The sequence below is a fragment of the Pongo abelii genome, chromosome 18 (assembly GCF_028885655.2).
Source record: "Pongo abelii isolate AG06213 chromosome 18, NHGRI_mPonAbe1-v2.0_pri, whole genome shotgun sequence".
Classification (NCBI taxonomy): domain Eukaryota; kingdom Metazoa; phylum Chordata; class Mammalia; order Primates; family Hominidae; genus Pongo; species Pongo abelii.
Genome location: NC_072003.2, coordinates 61,740,445 through 61,764,162, shown reverse-complemented (window position 1 = coordinate 61,764,162; position 23,718 = coordinate 61,740,445). Strand labels below are relative to the sequence as shown.

Here is a 23,718-nt window from a genome sequence, read left to right as displayed (position 1 = left end):
CATCCACACAGTGGGATATTATGCAGCCATAAAAAAGAAATGAAACACTGCTGTATGCTGTAAGAAGGGTGAACCTTGAAAACCTTATGCTAAATGAAAGAATCCAGAAATATATTGTAAGATTCCATTTATATTAAATATCCTAAATAAGCAAATCCATAGAGACTGAAAATAGGTGAGTGGTGGTCAGTGTATGGGAAGAGGGAGGAATTGAGACTGACTGTTAATAGGTACTATGGCTCCTTTTTGGGCTGATGGAAATATTCTGGAATTAGAAAGTGGTGATGATTGCACAACATTGTGAATATGTAAAAGAGAGAGAGAGAGACAGAGAGACAGAGAAAGAGACTCTTTTGTGTTTCAGAAAAAGCATGGATTAGGGGCCAGCAGACAAGGCTTTGAATCTTGGATATTTCTTTTACCATTAGTGCCAACTCCATAACCTCTCTATGTCTCATTCTTCATGTTCACAAGTGATCAGCTAATACCCACTCACAGATTCATTGTGTATATGAAACCTGAGAATGCCTTAGTGGCCGATTCAGAGTTGATGTCTGTTAATTAGTGACTATAAAGGTGAAAATGGCAACAATTTCTTCAGAAAATAAATTAACTAAAAGAAAAAGAAGTGGCTACACTTCTAATGTATGCCACCATAGGCTTACAAATGCATATCCAGAGTTACAGTGAGTCTACTGTGGATTTGCAGAAATATTTCTCTTACCAACATTTAAATAAATACATTTAAAAAATAGTGTTGTTTATGTTTCTACTAGTAATTGGAAGTATCCTTTCTCATGCACAGTTCTATAGTAAGGATAATACACTGTCAACAGAATTTATATGCAAATAACTCCTTAGTGTGCTTTAGTTGGAAGATGTTGGATAATTAAATCATCCTGAGAATACATTTCTAATAGCTTCTCTGTTTCTGGACCTTGCTCATTTTAAGAAGTGGTATATCATTTTGTAATCAATGTGGCAATGTCAGAAAGCCTTGTTTTATTAAAAAAAATCATTGTATTTTCTTAAAATGGTGAAATTCTTTCATTGATAAGACTGAGATAGGCTGATGGAATGTATTTCATGATGGTGAAATATAATTGGATGGAAACAACAGCCATCCGTAGAGTAGTTGGGTATTAGACTGTGGTGCATTTTAATAAATAAAGCCAAATTTACCATATTCATTCTAAATGATGCACATTTTTACATAGTTGTGAAAATCCTACATCGACTTTAGTCAATCAGTGCTTTAAAAATATTTAGATATTATTTGAGAGTATCAGAAATAATAGTTATTCCTCATGGCATTTGAAATAGAGCCATCAGAGCACACTCCTCATCTACTAGATAACAATAGGGCGAAGAGTGAGGCAGGGTGACCGAGACAAAGAAATAAGGACCTGGCAAGTCTGGTTAGCAAAGGGTAAGATAAAGGGTATCAGTGGACTTTGAATGATGCAGAGGCCAAGAGAGATCAGCATGAGAAAGGAAGGTAGTGGGAAAAGAATCAACATTTTAAAGGGTAGAGTATTTGTTTCTATTTTCCTCTAGCTTTTCTCATTCAAATCTCATTTTTCAAGATCTTCCTTTCTATTCATCTTCTATCCTTTATTCAGTGTTTTTCCCTCTTGATGCCTCCCAGGCTACCACCTGCTGTCCTTGTTTCTCTACATATCATTTTTCACCATCCAGTCTTTTATTTCTTTTCCAGTTATTGCCTCAAGCCAATTTCCCAAATCGGATCTACGGGCCTAGTTTCTCAACATCTCACTTGGGAGCTACCAGGCAGGGGCCCAAGCTGGAGGCAGCCAGGAGTGAGGGGCGTGGGCAGGAACTGTATACCTGCTTCAGTTCAATGCTTCTTGGATGCAAGTAGCCCCAGGGGCTGCAGGGAGGGTCCTTGGAGAGAGTTTCACTGTGCCAGTTTTAAATGCTGCCTATGCCCTGGTGTTTTGGTCCCTCATACAATGACTGCAGACCCTGACACAGTTCCAAATATACTGAGTTGAATGAATACAATGTCAAAGGAAGAAGCAGCTGCTTTGGAAAAGGCATCGTGGCCTTGATGCCTGTCTCCAACTGTGTGTAAACACTTACCTTCCTAGGTGATATTCCAAAACTCAGTCCATATTGTAAACGTCTGAGATACAAGAATGTATTTTTTAAGGCCCTTTAAGGTACTATTTAAATTTTTAGTAGAGTTTCATTTATTTTTAATAATTATTTTTATATTGCAAGTAGAAATGATTTTGCAATTATGGTAGAGTATCAGTGTCTAGTGCTGTTAGAACAAAATATCACAGACTGGATGGTTTAAACAATAGAAATGTATTTTCTTTAAATACATTTAGAGGCACCCTCTGTATGTGCCTGCATCTAAGTTTTCTCTTATAAGTACACCAGTCGTATTGGATTAGGGGCCACCTTAATGTCTTCATTTTAACTTGATTATTTCAATAAAGACCCTATTTCCAGACAGTCATATTCTGAGGAAATGGGGGTTAGGATTTCAACATCTGATATGTATATAGAAAATGTCAGACAGGTAATGTGCCAACATTGTAATAACATTAGTGAGAGGCACGTCTCACACATGAGTGTTGAAACACAATCATCATGTTTATGTACAACAGAAGGATTACGTATTAATTTTTTGAGGGGGACACAATTCATTCCATAACAGGTAGTAATATAAAATTTCATTTAAAAACACTTAAATAAACATTTTAGCTAAAAATTATTAAATAAACATTTTAGCTAAAAATTATTAAACATTTTAGCTAAAAATTATTAAGTAAATAATAAGTATTTATAAAGCACTAAATAAGGATGAACTCTCCTCTAATATTTCAAAAATTATGTCAGGAATGCAGTAGAATATAACTAACGGAAGTTTGGAATATGCAGATCCAGTGAAATTTCACCTTTAAAGTCAATTTAGTGTCTAAAATAGTACGTGACACTCAATAAATAGTTGTTAAATAAATAAAGAAATCTCTTAGGGTGGGGTGAGAAGAAAATAGTGAGAAGAATGGTGAAATTAGAAAGAAGTGTTCCTAAGCAACCAGATAGAAAAAGTCAACTGCAACCAACATCCCCCAACTCACGATGTGGAGGAAATATATCATGTGCTCATTTGCTGTAAATCCCCTTTACCAAGATAGATGTTAGCAAAAAATGTGTTTTAAAAAGATGTGTTTCTTGTCTTTGAAAGCTTTCCAATCTAGTAGAAGAGAAATAGGCTCAAGTAGAGGTCTATACAGGCTACTTAAATATTTATCTCATTAAAATGTAAGATCTTCCCCTCCCAGAGACAGAGCCATTTCATGTGATTATTGTCTGTTTTAAACATATGATCAAAGATTTCCCTGCCTTGGTGAACTGCCTCCTACTTCCCTTTGTCTCTTATGCTTCTTCCTCATGTAACTAGAGATTCCACCTCACATCTGCATTCTTATCCTGCCACTAAGCTTGGGCTACATAAAAACATATTTCTTATTGCTTCTTCGTAATTTATGCTCAACTAATATTCTCTCTCATATATGTCATATATATGGTAGGATATATCATATATATGATTCACTTCTCAGTTTAACTGTTTCTCAAATTTTATTAGTATCTGTAAGTTTAGACAAATTTGGAATCTCTCACTTTCTATTTCCAAATAATCTAAATAATCAGCAATTCAATGGAGAGAGTTTAATAGTGCAGTATATAACTAAATAAATATATTATAAAGAAAATAAGAGCTACAGCTCATGGACCTAAATCTACTAGTTGCTCATGTGGAAACAATGGAATTTAATAGTTAACAAGACAAATGAATTGGGTTTCCAGCATAAAATACTTATTTTTAAAGAAAAATGTACAATTACAAGAAAAGTGGTGACACAAACTAGGTATGTCATATTTTTAGTATTTTCTGACCCAAATTATACAGCATCCTGTTCAACTATTCATATTTTCTATGAAGTTAAACAAGAATTCTTACATTTTGCTAGTACAAGCCTAAAGTAGAATCAATCTTTTGAATAGCATCTATGTAATATATATTAAATATTACGTACATTACATATATTATATTTATGTAATATATATTAAAATTCATATTGCAATAAAATCTACTCAATGATCAATCTGGCAGTCAGTAAGAAAAAAGTTATTGGTGCACACAATAACATTGATGATTTTCAAATGCATTTTGCTAAGTGAAAGAAGGCAGACTAAAAGACAAACTTTACTGTATGATTTCATTTATATTACTTTCTTGTAAGGACTAATCTGTATGGACAACAAAAAATTTTATGTTTGCATGGGCTAAACATGGAATGAGGGCTTGATTTAAAAAGGAGCATGGAGGACTATTTGAAATGATGGAAGTGTTCTCTATTTTTATTGGGGTGATTTTTACACCACTGAAAGAGTTTGCCAAAACTCATAGAACAGTAAGCCAAAGAGAGTGAATTTTACTGTGGTAATTATACCCCAACTAATCTGACAATACAGTTTAAGAACAAAAAAAGGCTGACAAATTAGGGATAAAAACAAGCACTCCATATGTCAAAACATAAACTGGCATTTCATAAAAAAATAAATTAAAAGAAGAAATAAAAGTTATTCAACCTCATTAGTCATCAAATAAACTCAAAATTTTAAATGGTAATTTGATTTAGTTTACCATAAAATCTGGTTTATGCCCTGGAAAATACATTTTTATACATTTATAATAAGCATAAAATTGGTTAAAATGTTTAAATATAGCAATACAGCAATATGCATCAAAATCCTAAATTATATATGTGTTTAGATCCAGCATATCCACTAGGGAGAAAGAAGCTTTAAATGTTTCAACATGTATTAATAAAGATATTAATTCTAAAAGGAGTAATAGGAAACACATTGAAAGTAAAAAAAAAAAAGGAAATGGACAAAAGTAATTAAATACCTTTATAAAGTAGAAGAGAATATAGACATCAAAATGAGAGTGTAGATATAAATGTTTTATTGACATAGAATTTTCAGGATATATTGTGGGTAACATCTCAATAAACAAATACATAATTTGTACCTGTGTTAGGCTAATCTTACATTGCTATAAAGAAATATCTGAGACTGGGGAATTAATAAAGAAAAGATATTTAATTCACTCGCAATTATTCAGGCTGTACGGGAATCATGATGCTAGTGTCTGATTAGCTTTTATGGTGAAGGTTTCAGGGAACTCTTATTCATAGAAGAAGGTGACAGGGAGCCAGCACAACACATAGCCAGAGAGAGAGACAGAGAGAAAGAGTAGGGGGATGTCACAGACTTTTAAACAACCAGACCTCATGTGAACTAAGTGGACAAGAACTCATTTATCACCAAGGGGATGATACCAAACCATCCATGAGGGATTTGCTCCATGATCCAATCACCTCCCACCAGGCTCCACCTTCAACATTGGGAATCATATTTCAATATAAGATTTGGAGGAGAAAAACATCCAAACCATATCAGTACCTTACAATCATTTTTCAGGCATATATTTTAAGTGTATGTAAAGATCTACCTATCTATCTATCTATCTTGATATAAATACAGATATATAACAATGATTTGTCCTTATTTATACCACCATGTATATCTTCCTACATACTTCCTATATATACATCCTAAAAAAAGTTCAAATAGTACACATCGTGTTATTTTCTTCATTTGACTTGCAATGAATTTCTGAGTAATTTCTTATAATTTTATTCTCTATGTAGAGTATAAAATTAGATCATGATGTTGAGGCTCAGTAAATAATACCCCACAGTATGGTTTGTTGGCATGCTAAACACTATGAATAAAAAAAAAAAAAGGAAAGACTTTAGAAGCTGCCTCGAAACTAAATACTCTCTGATTTTCTCTTGTCTCACTACCCCCAGTTCTCTTTGGAATTTCCGTAACTGATTGAGGGAACTTCTTTCCAAAAGAAATACAAGAGCTCCTCCCTAGGAATCTCATCAAATAAACAGGAAAGATTTAGCACCTGAGAAAAGATGAAAAGTTGTGACCATTCCCAGACAGACTTTTGATTTATTTTCTTGAGTGCAGCTATGAGAGATTATCTTAAGAGACTTTATCTGCATAATAAGACAGCCTTTGTTTGTAGTACAGTTCTGCCCCTCACCATCCCACTACTTGTTCCATTCAGCTTCCACAGAGAATCATTTAAAAACTATTGTCTGGTCTTTGAGCACATTCAATTTCTTTGAAAATAATATACTATTCCTCAAAATTGCTATGTCCCTCATTTTTTCTTTCCCTCATAAATAGTGCATTTAAGCCTAAACTATCTTGAGTGGGTTTTTCTTTCTTTCTTTCTTTCTTTTTTTTAGTATCATTGTTCCAGGACTCCTGTGTCTATGTGCATGTTAATAAGTGTGTATGGCTTTTCTGCTAATTTTTCTATTGTTAATTGACTTCAGCAGACATTCAGAGGGCAGAAGTGAGGCTTAGCACTTGCTCATACACCAGCATAGAATCATAACTATGTAAATAAAGTAAACAAAATATATCTAAAGGAGACCAGAATAAAATTCTCCAATTATTTTTTTTCTAATTTACAGAATAAAAAAATTGGTCACATATCTCATTGTTGAAATGTAATATGTCAGCAGATGCACACACACACACACACACACACACACACACACATGCACACACCAGCATGATCTTTAGGGAAATAAAAATAATATGGTGAGCATATCTTTGCTAGAGTTTTATTTTATTACACATTTTGTGCATGTTTAATGCAGGCCACTGAATTTCAGAATCAAATCCTAAATAGCATGATTTAATACCCTGTGACCTCAGATAAGTTATAGGTCATGCTTATTATTTATAAATTCTATTTGTCTACTCACTACTCATTAGTGACACTTTTGTGGTCACTCATAGACATGCATAGAGTGATAAAAAAATTGTGTTGCCTGATGCACATATTCACAGCTGAGATTGAACAAGGAGATGCTCTGCCTTATTATTTCCACTGTCAGAGTGTAAACGAGTGGTTTTTTCATGGTCCATTTAGTGCCACAGTTTTCCAATTTTGTGCTTTTTTTTTTTTTTTTTTGGAATTTACCTGTTTAAAATGTCCCCCCAAAATAGTGCTAAAACACTGTCTAGTATCCATACATGCAAGCTAAGATGGGTCTTACAGAGAAAATATGTGTGTTAGATAATTTTTTTTTTTTTCTCTGAGACAGAGTCTCACTCTGTTGCCCAAGCTGGAGTGCTGTGGTGTGATCTCGGCTTACTGCAACATCTGCCTCCCTGATTCAAACGATTCTCATGCTTCAGCCTCATGAGTAGCTGTGATTACAGGCACACACCACGATGCCTAGCTAGTTTTTTGTATTTTTAGTAGAGACGGGGTTTCACCATGTTGACCAGGCTGGTCTTGAACTCCTGATCTCAAGTGATCCACCCACCTAAGCCTCCCAAAGTGCTGAGATTACAGACGTGAGCCATCATGCCTAGACAGGAATTGTTTTATTTACTCAACTCATAGGTATTAAGTGTTCAATACCATTCTATTAATAGACCAAGACACAAGGACAAGGTATCACCCCTGTCTTTGACATTATTGTTAAAGGAAACAAAACAAAACAAATAAGACAGATAATTATAGTGGTATGAATGAAATAAACAGTGCTAGTGATAAAAAAAAATATAAAGAGTAGCCAGGCACAGTGGCCCTTGCCTGTAATCCCAGCATTTTGGGAGGTTAAGGCAGGAGGACTACTTGAGACCAGGAGTTCAAGATGAGTCTGGGCAATATAGGAAGACTTTATCTTTACAAAAAAAAAAAAAATCAGTCAGACACAGTGGCACATGTTTGTAGTTCCAGCTACTCAGGAGGCTGAGGTGGGAGACCCACTTGAGCCCAGGAGTTAGAGGCTGCAGTGAGTTATGATTGTGCCACTGCACTGCAGCCTAGGTAACAGGGGAATACACTGTCCCCACTCCAAAAAAAAAAATGTGTATATATTATATATATATATATACACGCACATATATATGTATATATATATACACACATATATATGTGTGTATATGTATATATATATACACATATATATATAGAGAGAGAGAGAAAGCCACATGAATAATAATACAATAACACAAAGGGGACATCATAAATATCTTGCATAGATAGAAACAGCCAATTTTGAGGATTTATCTTTCTCAAGATCTGTGATAGATTCTATACTTTATTGAAATTTGATCCCCAGTGTTGGAGGTGGGACCCTGTGGGAGATGTTTGAGTTATGAATGGTTTGACACTGTGTTTCCAGTAATGAGTGAGTTCTCACTTATTGGTTCTCGTGTGGGCTGATTGTTTAAAAGAGCCTAACACTTCCTTCTTCTGTCTCATTCTTCCTTCCTCTCACCATGTGATGCCTTTCTCTTTCCACCATAAGTGGAAGTTTTCTGAGGCCCTCACCAGAAGCACATGCTGATGCCATGCTTCTTGTAAAGTCTACAAAATCTGGAGCCAAATAAACCTCTTTTCTTTGTAAATTGCCCAGTCTCGGTTTCTCCTTTATAGCCACACAAATGGAGTAAGACAGTAGCCCGAAGTTCTGTGAAATGACAAGATTTCGTATGTTCTAGGCTGAGAAGGAGAACGTCAAGCAGGAATCAAATAAGAAAGGGGAGGAGAAGCACATAACAATGTCCAAGATCAGGAGAAAATAGACAATGCAGGTCCTGTTGTTCTGGAATATATTCTGGCTAAATCTCTTTATGTAACTCATGAAGAAGAGAATAGAAAAAAAGCACTTCGTAAAATCAGAAAAACATTTGCCTTAGCAAAGACATCCTAGGGAAACATTTGTTCCCTTTCTACATGGTGTCAGAATTGTTGGGGAAAATACTCTTGAGAGATTCAAATCTAGTCTTCCATATGGGAAAAACTTCATAAAAATAAATTGCTGTTTGTTTTAAGAGACCTCATCCCCAGATTTCTCTCCATATCTCTGAAGGGCAATATGTAACATGTCTTGCAGGCATTGCTATGGTAAATACACATTTTTTACTGAATACAAGAGTAAATTAATGCTTCTATTATCAGCAAGTGTTATGTTACTGGGGTAAGGGAGTACTGGTGTTTTTAAAATTATTAACATGGTTCTTACAGAGTCAGATATTGCTGCCCCAGACTTCTGAGTTTTTTTAATCTTTTCAATTGCATCTATTGTTTTTTCAGGTGGACTCCTTTCTATTTTGACATGGAAAGTTCTTAAGGTGAGATCTTTGTAACTCAAATTAATAATTTTGAGACTAATCAGGGTTTGATGGTTAGACGAGATTTTATTGGACAAAATTTACTAAATCTAGAGAGAAAATTTTTGTTTTGTTTTGTTCTCAGTACTAAGCACCTTCCAACCACAAAATATAGGTTGAAATTTTTAGTACTGTCTCATTATTCATATTTTGGAAAGTCTGGGAAAAATACCCACGAAAATTATAAGGTCAGATATTCCCCACCTGGTTGGGTTATACCAATGTTTAGCTACTCAGTTTTATACTTAATAATCTGTAAGTGACTTTCAAGTCAGTGTTATATACAGAAAAGAGTCTATATTCACATGGCTTTTAGGCACTCTGGGTGATACAAGCATCAGTTGGTTTCAACCTTATTTGAAATTGACCCCCCTCCCTCCCTGCTTCCTTCCCTCTCTCCCTCCATGTCTCTCTTCCTTCTTTCCTCCCTTCCTTCCATCCTTCCTTCTTTCCTTTCTTCTTTCTTTCTTTCCTTCTTTCTTTCTTTCTTTTCTTCTTTCCTTCCTTCCCTCCCTCTCTCCCTCCCTGCTTCCTTCCTTCCTTCCTTCCTCCCTCCCTCCCTCCTTCCTTCCTTCGTTTTCTTCCTTCTTGTTTTCCTCCTTGCCAATTTCTGAGAGCCCTCTCTCTCTTTCTCTGTAATAGTAGAAACATGTAGATTTAGTTAAAAGAATAAAAAGGAACACAGAATAAATTTGCTTTTACATATATGTGTGTAAGCTACAAGAAGAAAGACAAATACTGCTTGATCTCATTTATATGTGAAATCTAAAAAAGTTGAACTCATCGAAGTGGAGAGTAGAATGAGGGTTACCAGAGGCTGGAGTGGGAAGATAAAGAGAGAGAGAATGGGGAGTGGTTGAAAGTTTCAGAGAGATGGGAGTAATGAGTTTTGAGATCTATTGCACATCAGCATGCCTATACTCAATAATAATGTATGCTACATTTCAAAATGAGTAAATTTCAAATGTCTTACCATAAAAATATCATAGGTGAGTGAGGTGATGGTTGTGTTAATTATGTTAATTAATGCTTTAATCATCCTACGTTATATATGCATATCAAAACATCACAGTGTAAGCCATAACTGTACACAATTGTTTTGTCAATTAAAAATAATATTAATATTTTTAAAAGCTATGAGTTTTGTAGGAGGAGGATCAGAATTTACAGAATTTACAGAATTTACAGAAGTTACAGAATTGAGTAACTTCATGATCAGAGAAGGTTTTACTAATTATGCCATTCTAGATGATCTTTTAGTAAAACTGAAGACTAGGCACTCCAGGTAGCAGGAAGCATATGGGTATGGTGTGGTAGTCAAGTTCAAAGGCTTTGGAGAGACAGGACTCGGGAGTCCCAGTTCTGCTACTATATGACAAAACATATCAGTTCTCTATGTTTTCTCATCTGAAAATAAAAATAAAAGATAGATACAAATATATATTGCAAAGTTATGAGAATTCTATTACCTGATTAACACCTATTTACCCTGAGCACTCAGCATAAACATCATTTATTCAAATAAATCTTCTTTGACCAAGCAAATCTAGCACAAAACAGTGCTCTGTTTTGTGTTATCTATAAACCTTTTTGTCATAAAACTTTGCATGCTATCAATTATGCATTCATTGTCTTCTTTCCTAGTTAAACAGTGAAGCACTATCAAGGAAGGTCCATACCTGTCTTCACATAGGATGCTGGGCCCTAGCATAGTGCCTGGCACTTGAATCATTTGTTGCAGACTGGCTATTTTCAGAGACCATTTGGTAGGCATGCCACATTGTCAGAAGAGGAGGGTAACTTCCTTTCAGGGAATGCTGGCCTGAAGTCTGGGATAAATCAGTCCAAAACATGAATATGACTTTTTCAGTGGAAGAGCAATAAAACATCTTCTTATGGAAATTTCTAAGTGACACCAAATGGTTGCAAAAGAAAGTCAAGTAAGGGATTGTGGAGAAACTGTGAAGAAAGGTCCTCAACTACCTTCTTAAACAGCTTTGAGAGTTTAAAAGTAACAAATCAAAGAGTAGCACTACTGGAAGAAAAACTCGTGTCCCTGTAAAAATAAATACATTGCAAATAACACTGACTATGCAATGGATTACAGTCCATGAAGAACATATCAAACACACCTCAAACTAGTAATTAAAAAAAAAAGAAAATGTAATATGCTTCTTTTTCAGATATACCTTCAGATGTATAGCAGGGAGACAGTATATCTGTGTAAATATATCAGAGATTGAAGCTAGCTGACATTTTTCTGTTGAAGGCAGTTAATAACTACTTCCTTGCAATAGGAAATCATGGCAAGATTAGCTTTAGAAATGTTTTAAGGAATTTAGAAATTGGTTTATGATGAGATATTACAGCAATTAAATACGTGCTATAAAAAAACAACCAAGGTGGCTGGGCATGGTGGCTCATGCCTGTAATCCCAGCACTCTGGGAGGCCGAGACAGGTGATCATGTGAGTTCAGGAGTTCGAGACCAGCCTGGCCAATATGGTGAAACCATGTCTCTACTAAAAATACAAAATATTAGCTGGGCGTAGTGGCACATGCCTGTGATCCCAGCTACTTGGGAGGCCGAGGCAGGAGAACTGCTTGAACCCAGGAGGCGGAGGTTGCAGTGAGCCAAGATCATGCCATTGCACTCCAGCTTGGGTGACAGAGTGAGACTCTGTCTCAAAAAAAAAAAAAAAAAAAAAAAAAAGAACAACTAAGGTGTGTAACTGTCCAGTGTCTGAAGTCACAAATACTAAGAAACAGGATTTTTTGAGGTGATAAAACATGTGATGAAGATTAATGGGACAAAATTGAGAGATTAGAGAGATACTATTGCCTGAGAACATATTCCAGCAGCTGCCTTCCTGGGTGTATCAGTTTTCTGTGTCAAAGTATAACAAACTGGGTGGCATAAAACAACAAAAATTTATTATCTCACAGTTCTGAAGTCTAGAAGTTCAGAAGCAAGGTGTGATTGGGCCGTGCTCTCTAGGGTCAGACTGTAGGGAAAAGTCTGTTCCATGCTTTTCTCTTAGCTTTGGCTATCACCAGCAATCTTTGGCATTCCTTAGCATGTGGTGGCATCACTGCAATCTTTTTTATTTTTTATTTTTAAGACAAGGTCTTGCTCTTTCACTCAGACAGGAGTGCAATGGCACAATTATAACCTCACAATTGCAACCTCAACCTCCTGGGCTCAGGTCATTCTCTGGCCTCAGGCTCCTGAGTAGCTGGGACTACAGTCACACACCACCATGTCTGGGTAATTTTTGTTTTTTGTTTTTTTAGAGATGGGGTTTTGTTATGTTGCTCAGGCTGATCTCAAACTTTCGAGCTGAAGCTATCCTCCCCACCTCAACCTCCCAAAATGCTAGGATTATAGATGTGAACCACCATGCTTGGCTAAAACTCCAATCTTTGCCTCCATTGTCACAGACATTCTCCCTCTGTATGTCTTCACATTGTCTTATTATAAAGACACTGATGATATGGTTTAAGTGCCCTTCCTACTTCAATATGCCCTCATCATAACAATTATATCTGTTAACAACCCTATTTCCTTAAAAAGGTCACATTCTGAGGTACTGAGTGTTAGGACTTCAACATATTTTTTTGGGGCTGGGGACACAATTCAACTCATAACATAAGGAATTGAAGGAAAGAGGAGGAGAATCAATATTTATTGAATACCTTCCGAGGTCATGGTGTATATATGCCACAATTTTCTTTATCCAGTCTATCATTGATGGGCATTTGGGTTGGTTCCAAGTCTTTGCTATTGTAAATAGTGTGGCAATAAACATACTTGTGCACGTGTCTTTATAGAAGAATCATTTATAATCCTTTGGATATATACCTAGTAACGGGATTGCTGGATCAAATGGTATTTCTGGTTCTAGATCCTTGAGGAATTGCCACATTGTCTTCCACAATGGTTGAACTAATTTACACTCCCACCAACAGTGTAAAAGTGTTCCTATGTCTCCACAATCTCACCAGCATCTATTGTTTCCTGACTTTTAATAATCACCATTCTGACTGGTGTGAGATGGTATCTCATTGTGGTTCTGATTTGCATTTCTCTAATGATCAGTGCTGATGAGCTTTTTTTCAAATGTTTGTTGGCCACATAAATGTCTTCTTTTGAGAAGTGTCTGTTCATATCCTTTGCCCACTTTTTGATGGGGTTGCTTTTTTCTTGTGAATTTGTTTAAGTTCCTTGTAGATTCTGGATATTAGACCTTTGTCAGATGGATAGATTGCAAAAATTTTCTCCTATTCGGTAGGTTGCCTGTTCACTCTCATGCTAGTTTCTCTTGCTGTGCAGAAGCTCTTTAGTTTAATTAGTAAAACCCCAAACCATGAAAACCCCAGAAGAAAACCTAGGCAAAGCCATTCAGGACATAGGCATGGACAAAGACTTCATGACTAAAACACCAAAAGTAATTGCAACAAAGGCTTTATAATACATTCAGCACAAACAAGAGTCTGGGGGCCATGGGCCACTCCTGCCCTCTCCATGCTTCCTAAGTAACAATTGCAGACTATTTAGGCAAAGCTGGGTGTTGTCAGGCAAAGCTCTTCCCTGCTGCCAGGGGTGGGAGCAAGTAGGAAGTGCTGTCGTGTTGCCCCCTGGGGCGGGCACCAGCCCCGCCTCACCTCCATGCCATGGGAGGCAAGCCAGAGGCCACTGGCAGAGGGTGGTGGCCCCCAGACCATACAGCAGTGGGCACGGGAGGAGCAAATCTGAATGAGGACGGCCTGAGCCGGCCCTGCTGCACAGGGCAGCTGTGAGGACCCCCCTACACAGGGCAGGTGTGAGGACTCCCACCCGTGTCTTTGGCAGAGAATACAAATAACAGTGGCTTCCACCCCCTGATCCCGGCTTGGGGGAAGCTCAGGCACTTGTCAGTAGCACATCGGTGCCTGCCTGCTTCTAGCCGCTCCAGGCAGGGCTGGGGTTATTAAAAGCAAGGAGAATCACTAGCTAAAATCCCTTTCCTAAAAGCGCCCCGGAAGAGTGAATGGCTGACTGAAGCCTTCTGGGTGCAGGCCCTTTGGATGTGGCTCTTTAAGAAGTGGAAGAATTGAAATTCAAACCTTGACTTGGTTCTTGGCTCTTTCTCATGCTGTCTATGGCGGAGTGGTTTTCTTGAATCTAATGGTATACTGTGCACTTTTTCCCATTAATTCTTATTTGTAAGTTAATAAGAAAATGTTTTTTATTTTTACTAGCCATTTAAAGACATACCTGAAATTGTCTCGGCATGGTGGCTCATGCCTGTAATCCCAGCACTTTGGGATGCCGAGGCAGGCGGATCACCTGAGGTCTAGAGTTCGAGATCAGCCTGGCCAACATGATGAATAGCAGTTTCTATTAAAAACACAAAAAATTAGCCAGGCAAGGGGGCCGGCTCAGGCCATCCTCATTCAGATTTGCTCCTCCCGTGCCCACTGCTGTATGGTCTAGGGGCCACCACCCTGTGCCAGTGGCCTCTGGCCTGCCTCCCATGGCATGGAGGCAAGGCGGGGCTGGTGCCCGCCCCAGGGGGCGACCCGAGAGCACTTCCTCCTTGCTCCCACCCCTGGCAGCAGGGAAGGGCTTTGCCTGATAACACCCGGCTTTACCTAAATATTCTGCAATTGTTACTTAGGAAGCATGGAGAGGGCAGGAGTGTCCCATGGCCCCCAGACTCTTGTTTCTGCTGAATGTATTATAAATGTATTAGTCCCAGCAACTTGGGAGGCTGAGGCAGGAGAATCACTTGAACCCTGGAGATGGAGGTTGCAGTGAATCATGCCATTGCACTCCAACCTGGGCGACAGAGCAAGATTCCTTCTCAAAATAAAATAAAATAAATAAATAAATAAATAAAATAAAATAAAATAAAACCTTGCCTGAAAAGTGGTAGTACAGAAACATGGCTTTTGTTTTTGTTTTATTTGGGAATAGATTACAGGTTTTATTGAAAAGTTTGATGGGGCTTAACAGGCTGAGGTCCACATCCAGTACGTGGTCATCATATCCTCTCAGCCCATAGCCAAGGTGAGAATCACAGTATTTATTTCCGAGCTGCTCGGAATGGGTGAAAGGTGAGTCTATTTCAGGTGTTGCCATCTCAAACTACATTGTTTCATCTATTCATTCATAAATTCATTACATACATCTTGAGTTGTATCTAGTATAGTCCTAGGCACTGGTGTTTAAAAAAAAACGGAAAAGATATCACCACTTTAGAGCACACATTCTAATTGAACGGTGAAACAATAAATAATAGTTAAACAAATACACATAATGACTCATTGACATCATGATACCATGTAGAATAAATCAAGGTGTTGTTATAAGAATGCAACCACTGCTATAGACAGACTGACTCTAAGGAAATCACATTTCAAGTCATATCACGATGATGACAAGGAGTCAGGCATGAAGGAGAAATGCTTTTCGGAAAAATAAAAACCACATGCAAAAGCTAAGAGCTGTATATGTACAAAAAGAGATGGAAGATGAGTCAAAGATGATCCTCCTCATATTTCTTTAGATTGATCTCTGTTTTTATATTATACACTTGACCCTAGTGTCAGTGTAAAGAATAGACTTAAGGAGACAAAGATGAATAAAAAGGGAGACTGTTTAGGTGTTGTCGCAAATGTGCTGGTGCAAGACAGAAGGGACCAGACTAGGACCATATGTTTGGGTTGAGAGAAGTAAACTGTCGTAATAAGAAAGCTAGACCAGCAGAATGCAGAATCTGAAGGAGAATCATCATTATTACGGCAAATATGTGGGTGAGTTACAGAAAGCTGCCAATTAGACTAACGTTGCTTTCATTTAAGACTCATTATTTTTAAGTTTCTGAATCAAAAACAATGAGAAATTAACACAGGACATGGGGAAAAGAGGAGGAAGAAATCTAAAAGAACTGCTAGTGATGGCTTTAACAACTGTGGAAAATTGGGACATGTCATGGTGAATGGCAGAGGTCAAATTTTCTACCTTTCCTCGTACAGATGATAATTATATGTCATAATAAATATTGTAATGTGGAAGTGCCAAGCCAGATGACCTAATAGAGATTTTCAATTTGTAACTTCTTTGCTGCAAAACTAAAGTATTAATCAAACTAAAAGCTTGTTAGACTGGCTAAAGGTTGACTCTGCCCTAAATGGCCAGAAGTAATAGGGCTGCCTTTCTCTCCTACTTATCAATGCACTCTGCACAATTCTTCAGAGTCTGTGACAATGTCAGCTCAGTAACCCATTTTCTATTCTACTTCTTGCGGTGGTGGTGAGTTATATCATATGGACATTGCATCAGTGTGTAGCAGAGTGAGAATCTACATAGGACAGTTGAAGGTAAAAGTTTTTATCAAAACAAACACACTGTGGAGTAGGAGGAACAAAATAGTTATTACTTCCCTGGAATCCAAGAATATCAGGTCTGGCACACCTGTGGCTCATTTTTAAAGCATTTTAAAACTTAAAAAATAAAAAATTTTGAGTCTAAGCAGAATTACTGTGAAATGTCGCCGTCATGTTTCTCATGATTTCATCCTTTAACATGGTACACCAACACTATGTATGGAAAAATGAGATGTGGGTTTTTTTTCTTTAATATTATCAAATAATAATTTTCAATGTTTTTGCTTCCAAAATCATAAAAACATATTACATGTTTCCTATGTCATAAATAAATGTAGGTCAGCTTATTATTACATCTAAAATGTATTTTGTGGTTTGTCACATTCAAATTGAGATTGATTTGTGAAATCTATTTATTTTCCAAATTCTAGTGGTAAATATTCAATAAGGAAATAGAAAGTTTGACCAAAAACAAAACTTATTTATAAAGCTATCTGTTCTTAGTTATATATGATTGGGTACTACTAGCAAAGGTAAAAGGCTATTCAAGTAAAAATGTTCTTTAAAATAACCAACACTATTTACAGAAGACTTTTGCATTATATTCTAGGGAAGATCCCAAGCACTTTATATAAAGGATCTTATTCAAATATCTATTTATTTATTTTTAATTGTTTATTTCCATAGGTTTTTGAGGAACAGGTGGTATGTGGTTACATGAGCAAGTTCTTTAGCGGTGATTTGTGAGGTTTTGGTGCACCCATCTCCCAAGCAGTATACACTGAACCCAACTTGCAACCTTTTATCCCTCACCCACTTCCCAACCTTTCCACCTGAGTGACCAAAGTAAGTCCATTGTATTATTCTTATGCATTTGCATCCTCATAGCTTAGCTCCCACTTATGAGTGAGAACATACAATATTTGGTTTTCCATTCCTGAGTTACTTCATTTACAGTAATAGTCTCCAATCCTATCCAGGTTGCTGTGAATGCCATTAATTCATTCCTTTTTATGGCTGAGTAGTATTCCATTATATATATATATATATATATATATACACATATATATATATATATATATATACACATATATATATATATACACATATATATATATATATAATCACAGTTTTTTTATACATGTGTTGATTGATGGGAATTTGGGTTGGTTCCACATTTCTGCAATTGCAAATTGTGCTGCTATAAACATGCAGGAGCAAGTCTCTTTTTCATATAATGATTTATTTTCCTCTGGGTAGATACCCAGTAGTGGGACTGCTGAATCAAATGGCATTTTTTTTTTAAATTTTAGAGATAGGATCTCCCTCTGTCACCCAGGCTAAAGTTCAGTGGTGCAGTCATAACTCACTGTAACCTCTAATTCCTTGGTCCAAGTAATCCTCCTGCCTCAGTCACTTGAGTAGTGAGGACAACAGGTGCACGCCACTATGCCCAGCTAATTTTTTAAATTTTTTGTAGAGATAATGACTTGTTATATTGCCCAGGCTGGTTTTGAATTCTCAGCCTCAAGTCACCCTCCTGCCTTGGATCCCAAGGCATTGGGGTTACAGATACAAACCACTGTGCTCAGCCTAAAATCTTATTTTGGAGATGAAGAAACTGAGGTTCAGTGGTTAGTAACTATTAGCAACATTCTTATTAGCAGCAATACATTTTGTTATTATTGTTATATTATTAATTGTCATAGATATTCTCAAAAGATAGCAGCTATCAGTGCCTTCCTTCCCTCTTTACACTTGCTCTTCCTACGAAGCTATCGAGTCTAATACCCCTCTCTTTAATTATGGCCTCACTTAAATAACATCCTCATCCAATAGAATGCAGAAACATGGTGTTTTAGGAATTTTGAGACTAGGTCTTAAAAAAATAATTTGTACCTTCTGTCTAGGTCTGGCTTGGCATGTTCACTCCTGGAGCCCAAATACTGTGCAATGAGAAGTCCAAGCTACAGAGAGAGGCCAGACATGGGCACTCTGGTTGATAGCATGAGCTGACCTCTTAGCTGACTGACACATAAACTAGCCAGCATGTAAAAAAAGAAGACTCTAGCTGAGTACAAAGATTCCATAGAACTCTTAGAAATGAAAATAAATTGTTGCATTAAGCCAGTATGTTTTGAGATTGTTTATTATGTGCAGTAGATAACAGAACAATAAATAGAATTTATTGTGGCACAGGGCTAAAACATGGATTATTTGATTTGATTTTAATCATAGGTATTTGATAGTACTATCTTCATTATGTAGATGGAAAAATAGAGAGTCACAAAAGTTATTGCTTATCTAAACATCACATGGATAGTGATTCTAGGCAATGATTTTGGCTGTCATAAAATATCATCTTATGAGCAGAGATTCCCTCCATTTACACCTATAATTGTTACCTCTTCATCTACGTCTTTTTTTTTAGACAGTGTTTCATTCTTGTTGCCCAGGCTGGAGTGCAATGGAGTGATCTCGGCTCACTGCAACCTCCGCCTCCTGGGTTCAAGCAATTCTCCTGCCTCAGCCTCCCGAGTAGCTGGGATTACAGGCATGTGCCACCATGCCTGGCTAATTTTTTTGTATTTTTAATAGATACGGGGTTTCCTTATGTTGGTCAGGCTGGTCTCGAACTCCCGACTTCAGGTGATCCGCCCTCCTCGGCCTCGCAAAGTACTGGGATTACAGGCGTGAGCCACTGTGCCCGGCCCCTCTTCATCTACTTCTAACCTGGAACACATCTTTTCTCCATTCACAAGGAAACTCTCTAATTCTTCTTCTTTATTGATCAGTCTGTGACTCTGTGACTAGCAGCTGTGAGGTTTCCCAGTCTGATGAAAGTGGTGGCACCCAGGTAACCATGAAGTCCGCATTGTTGAAAATCTAGTAAAAAGTATATCTCAGTGGGTCAGATAATAAAGTTAGGCCTGTTTTATTGAAATGAGGAATATCAAGATAAGATAGAAACAAAAAGATCCAACTGTAGATCTAGAAATCTTATGGACAGAGACATGAGAACATGAAACTTTAAAGTAGTCAGTCACCCAGAAGTGAATCCTTGTCACCCTCAGAGACAAGACTTTTTGGTTTTGTCCCAAACATGGTAGGAACCTGCATTTAAATGTTAGGATCAGACCTGTAATTCCAGCACTTTAGGAGGCCGAGCTGGGTGGACCACCTGAGGTCAGGAGTTCGAGACCAGCCTGGCCAACATGGCAAAGCCCCGTCTCTACTAAAAGAAAAAAAAAAAAATTAGCTGGGCATTGTGGCAGGTGCCTGTAATCCCAGCTACTTAGGAGGATAAGGCAGGAGAATCGCTTGAACCCAGGAGGCATAGGTTGTAGTGAGCCAAGATCACGCCGTTATACTCCAGCCTGGGTGACAGGAGCAAAACTCAGTCTTAAATAAAATAAAATAATAAATGTTAGGAAAAAATAATATCAGTCCTTTTCATATTTTTAAGAGAGTATCATGCCCTCCTCTTCGAAGATACCCTCCTCTTCAATTAAACACAGTTGACTCTCCATAAGGTATTTTTCATCTTCTGCCATGCTTCTCCTGTATCACATGCAACGTAAATCAAATCCTTATTTGCACAAAGATGATCAGTTTCTTTCGTGCCAGAAGGAACTTTGTGTTTCTGAACTTCTTGTAATCTCCAAGGACAAGCTTAGATAAGTTTTTACTTCCTCCCAGTACAGTTTTTCATCAAGAACTCCCTGAGGCCCTATCAGACTGTCCTATGAAACAGATTTTTTTAGCACATCTTTCACCAAGAGTCTCATCAAGTCTCTTCCCCCAAACTCATTGTACCATTCTATGGGGAGGGAAACACATAATAAAACAAAAAAATAAACTGATTAAAGTTAATTTGTTACAACACGTAAAAAAGAAGAGGTGATGAAACACATCCCAATTTCTTTCTCATCATTGCCTGGGAGGACATACATATGTCTTTGTATTTCATGCATTAGGTTGGAAGTATAATAGCTTTTTGCTTAGTGTTCACAGTCATGAGTGATCAACTCTCCCTAGTCAGCATTAATCCTTCTATCTCGTCTGCATATATTAATAAAGTTTTGCACAGAGTTACTCACCCCAAGCCCTGACCCCCGCTGAGCAAATGTCTATAGATGTTGCCTACGAAGTCTTTAGAAATGAAAAAAAAAATTAAACCAAATTCAGGGATGTATAGGTCAATCCTCTGTAGGAGAAAGTCTGCTTCTATACAGTTTCCCTCCTCACATGCTAAGAGTACAGTAAAAGCATATTTCCTCAGGGATATATAAATTATGCCTATTCATAACTAAGCAAAGAAGGGCACTGAGAAATGGAGAGATCTTCACACAGCCCAAGACTCCTCATAGTTTCCTTTGCATATAATAAACCTAACTTTTTGTTATTGTGTTTTGGAATTTCTAATGTATTTGTTTTCAAAATTGAATTATCAAATTGTGGATTTACAATACACAGCTTCCTGGATAAATGTAGTCCCCACCGTGATGGCCTATGAAGAGTTGCTTTCTATTTTGTTGCTTCTTTTTATTAACGAGTGAAATGTTCACAGCTGGTAACCTCGACTTGGTGCTAATGCAAATTCTTCAATAATAAAGATCCTAACAAAAAATGTGTTTTGTAATTCACTCCAGTATTCAGCCCACAGTGACCACTGACAAATATTGATGGCAGAGACCTCAGTATGTTCACATGGTGATAGGTATAACAATATTTCTTTAGGAATATCAAAATTCTATTATTTGTTTTGCATTTTTAAACCACATGTATTCCTTCTTTATAGATTTCCAAATGCCTCTTTTTGTCAACACATGTCCTATGATTATTTTTTCTCCAATTCCTTAATAAGGATATGCAATTAATAATGTTTTCCCTGTTTCACAGTTATAAAAAGTGGATGACCAGTTAGTGAATAAATGATATCTTTCTTCATAGGAGGAGTACTCTCTAACAAGTTTTCTCTTGCATCAAATATTATTAGAAACTAGAGTTAAAGAGTTGCATTTATATACTACATTGCCATGTAAGTAAAATGAGAGGGGTTTGGGAGACAGAGAAAGAATTAGTTCATCTTTTCCTGTACAACACTATATTTAAAATCACTTACCAGGCAAATTTGGATTTTCATTTTTCATAACCTAGGATCCATCTCAATCATCCACACATGGAAGGAAAGAGGCTTTTTTATGGGTGGTTGTTGAATGCAGGAATACAGACAAATGCCGAGACCCCTTCCAGCAACCATACAAATGGCATTGGTATTCAAGTATATTATCATAATGTAGGTCAAATGCTGCTTAAACCTATGCCTTTGCAATAACAACTCATTCTATCCAAACATCTGCAGACCCTGTCTGATGGATCACTGATTCTCAGCAAATCATAATATTTCAGAATTCCTTAACATGACAACAGCACAATCAGTTCCATTATATGCTGTTGAATTGAAGCTCAAAAAAAGTTCTGAGATTTATTGCATATTTTATGCTCTTATGTGTTGTTTTGTGTTGTTGTTCTGTCAACAAAATTTTTAGATATACAAAATCTTTTCAAAATTTGAGATTCAAATGGAGAGGGAAATTATTAGTGTTTCTTTCTCATCATTGCCTGGGAGGACAAGCATATATCTTTGTATTTCATGCATTAGGTTAGAAGTATAATAGCTTTTTGCTTAGTGTTCACAAGTCATGAGTGATCAGCTCTCATAACTCATTGTAGAAAGGTCAAGAATTGAATGAGAGAAGAAAAAAGATGAAGTATTTAATTGGTTGTGTGATAAATAATCAGCATATCCACATTAAATCAAATTCAAATAGAAAATTAATTTGATTGTGATCCTACATCTGAGGTCCCTAATTTTCTTTTCTACCAGGAATGTTTCCAATATGGTTATCTCAAATCTTATGACTCTGATTACCAAAATAATACACTTTATAAAAATTTATGTGTCTATGATATGCTTCTTCCAGGAGATGACTCATAGTTTTCATCAGATTTTTAAAGAAACCTTTGGCAAAGAAGGCTAAGAATCCTGGCAAGAGACCATGTGTCTGGGACCCCTTTGGTAAAGGCCAGTTAGGGTAGTGAAATGTGTGACCTGCGGTGGCAGACTTCATGGGTTTATATCCCACTTGTGGTGTTTATAAAACATGATCTCTAGCAAGTTAATTCATTATTGTTGTTGTTGTTGTTTTTAAAAAAACCGCTCATTCCTTATCAAGGCAAGGCTACCCACAGGACTTACCATTCATTGTTATTCTGAAGAATAAATGTGTCAAAGTAGGCAAAGGTCTTAGATCCTTGGCTATGATATAGTGCCAGATAGATGTTAATGCTCATTAACAGTTTATTTCTATCTAGTATACACTTTACAGAACTCCAAGTATCTTTTTCATATTACTCTCATTCCATTCTCGTACTCCTAAGAGATAGGAAAGGTCCAGCTATCACTCTCAAAAATTTACAGGGAGCACAAGTGACTAGAACAAAATTTTGAAGAGCCCTATTTAGGAAGTTATTTGACAGTTAAAGGAATCAGGAATATTTTGCAGCCACAGACCTTAGCATGTCAAACTCTGATTTGAGTTTTCAATTTCTGTGTAGCCTAAATGAATAATTTATCTGCAGCAGCTTCTGTTTTCTTATCATTAAACAGTGTATCAATAAACTTTTATCATAGTAGCTAAATGAAGGCACTAAACTTAGGAGGATATCAATAAATATTCATCAACTCTACAAATAATTGTTGAGCTTCTGTTATGCACCAAACACTGACGAGTGCCACAAATACAACCTTGAACAAGCCCCTCATGGTTGCTCACCTGAGAACTCTTTTCTCCTAATTCCCTGTCTGTATTAGTTTTCTATTGCTACTCTAACCAATTATTACAACGCTCGTGGCTTAAAACAATATAAAGTTTTAATCTTTTAGTTCTGTCCATCAGAACCCCAACACAGAGTCTCACCATGCTAAAGTCATAGTGCTGGTAGGGCTATATTCCTTCTA

At 36.8% G+C, this 23,718-nt stretch overlaps 1 non-coding gene across 1 annotated transcript; it reads right to left on the bottom strand.

Moving 5' to 3' along the window:
* Positions 1 to 2,541: 2,541 nt before the first annotated feature.
* Positions 2,542 to 2,645, bottom strand: LOC112129492 (small nucleolar RNA U13). Its single transcript, XR_002911887.2, has one exon. It is a non-coding gene; the product is annotated as a small nucleolar RNA U13 (small nucleolar RNA).
* Between the last annotated feature and the right edge of the window lie 21,073 nt (positions 2,646 to 23,718).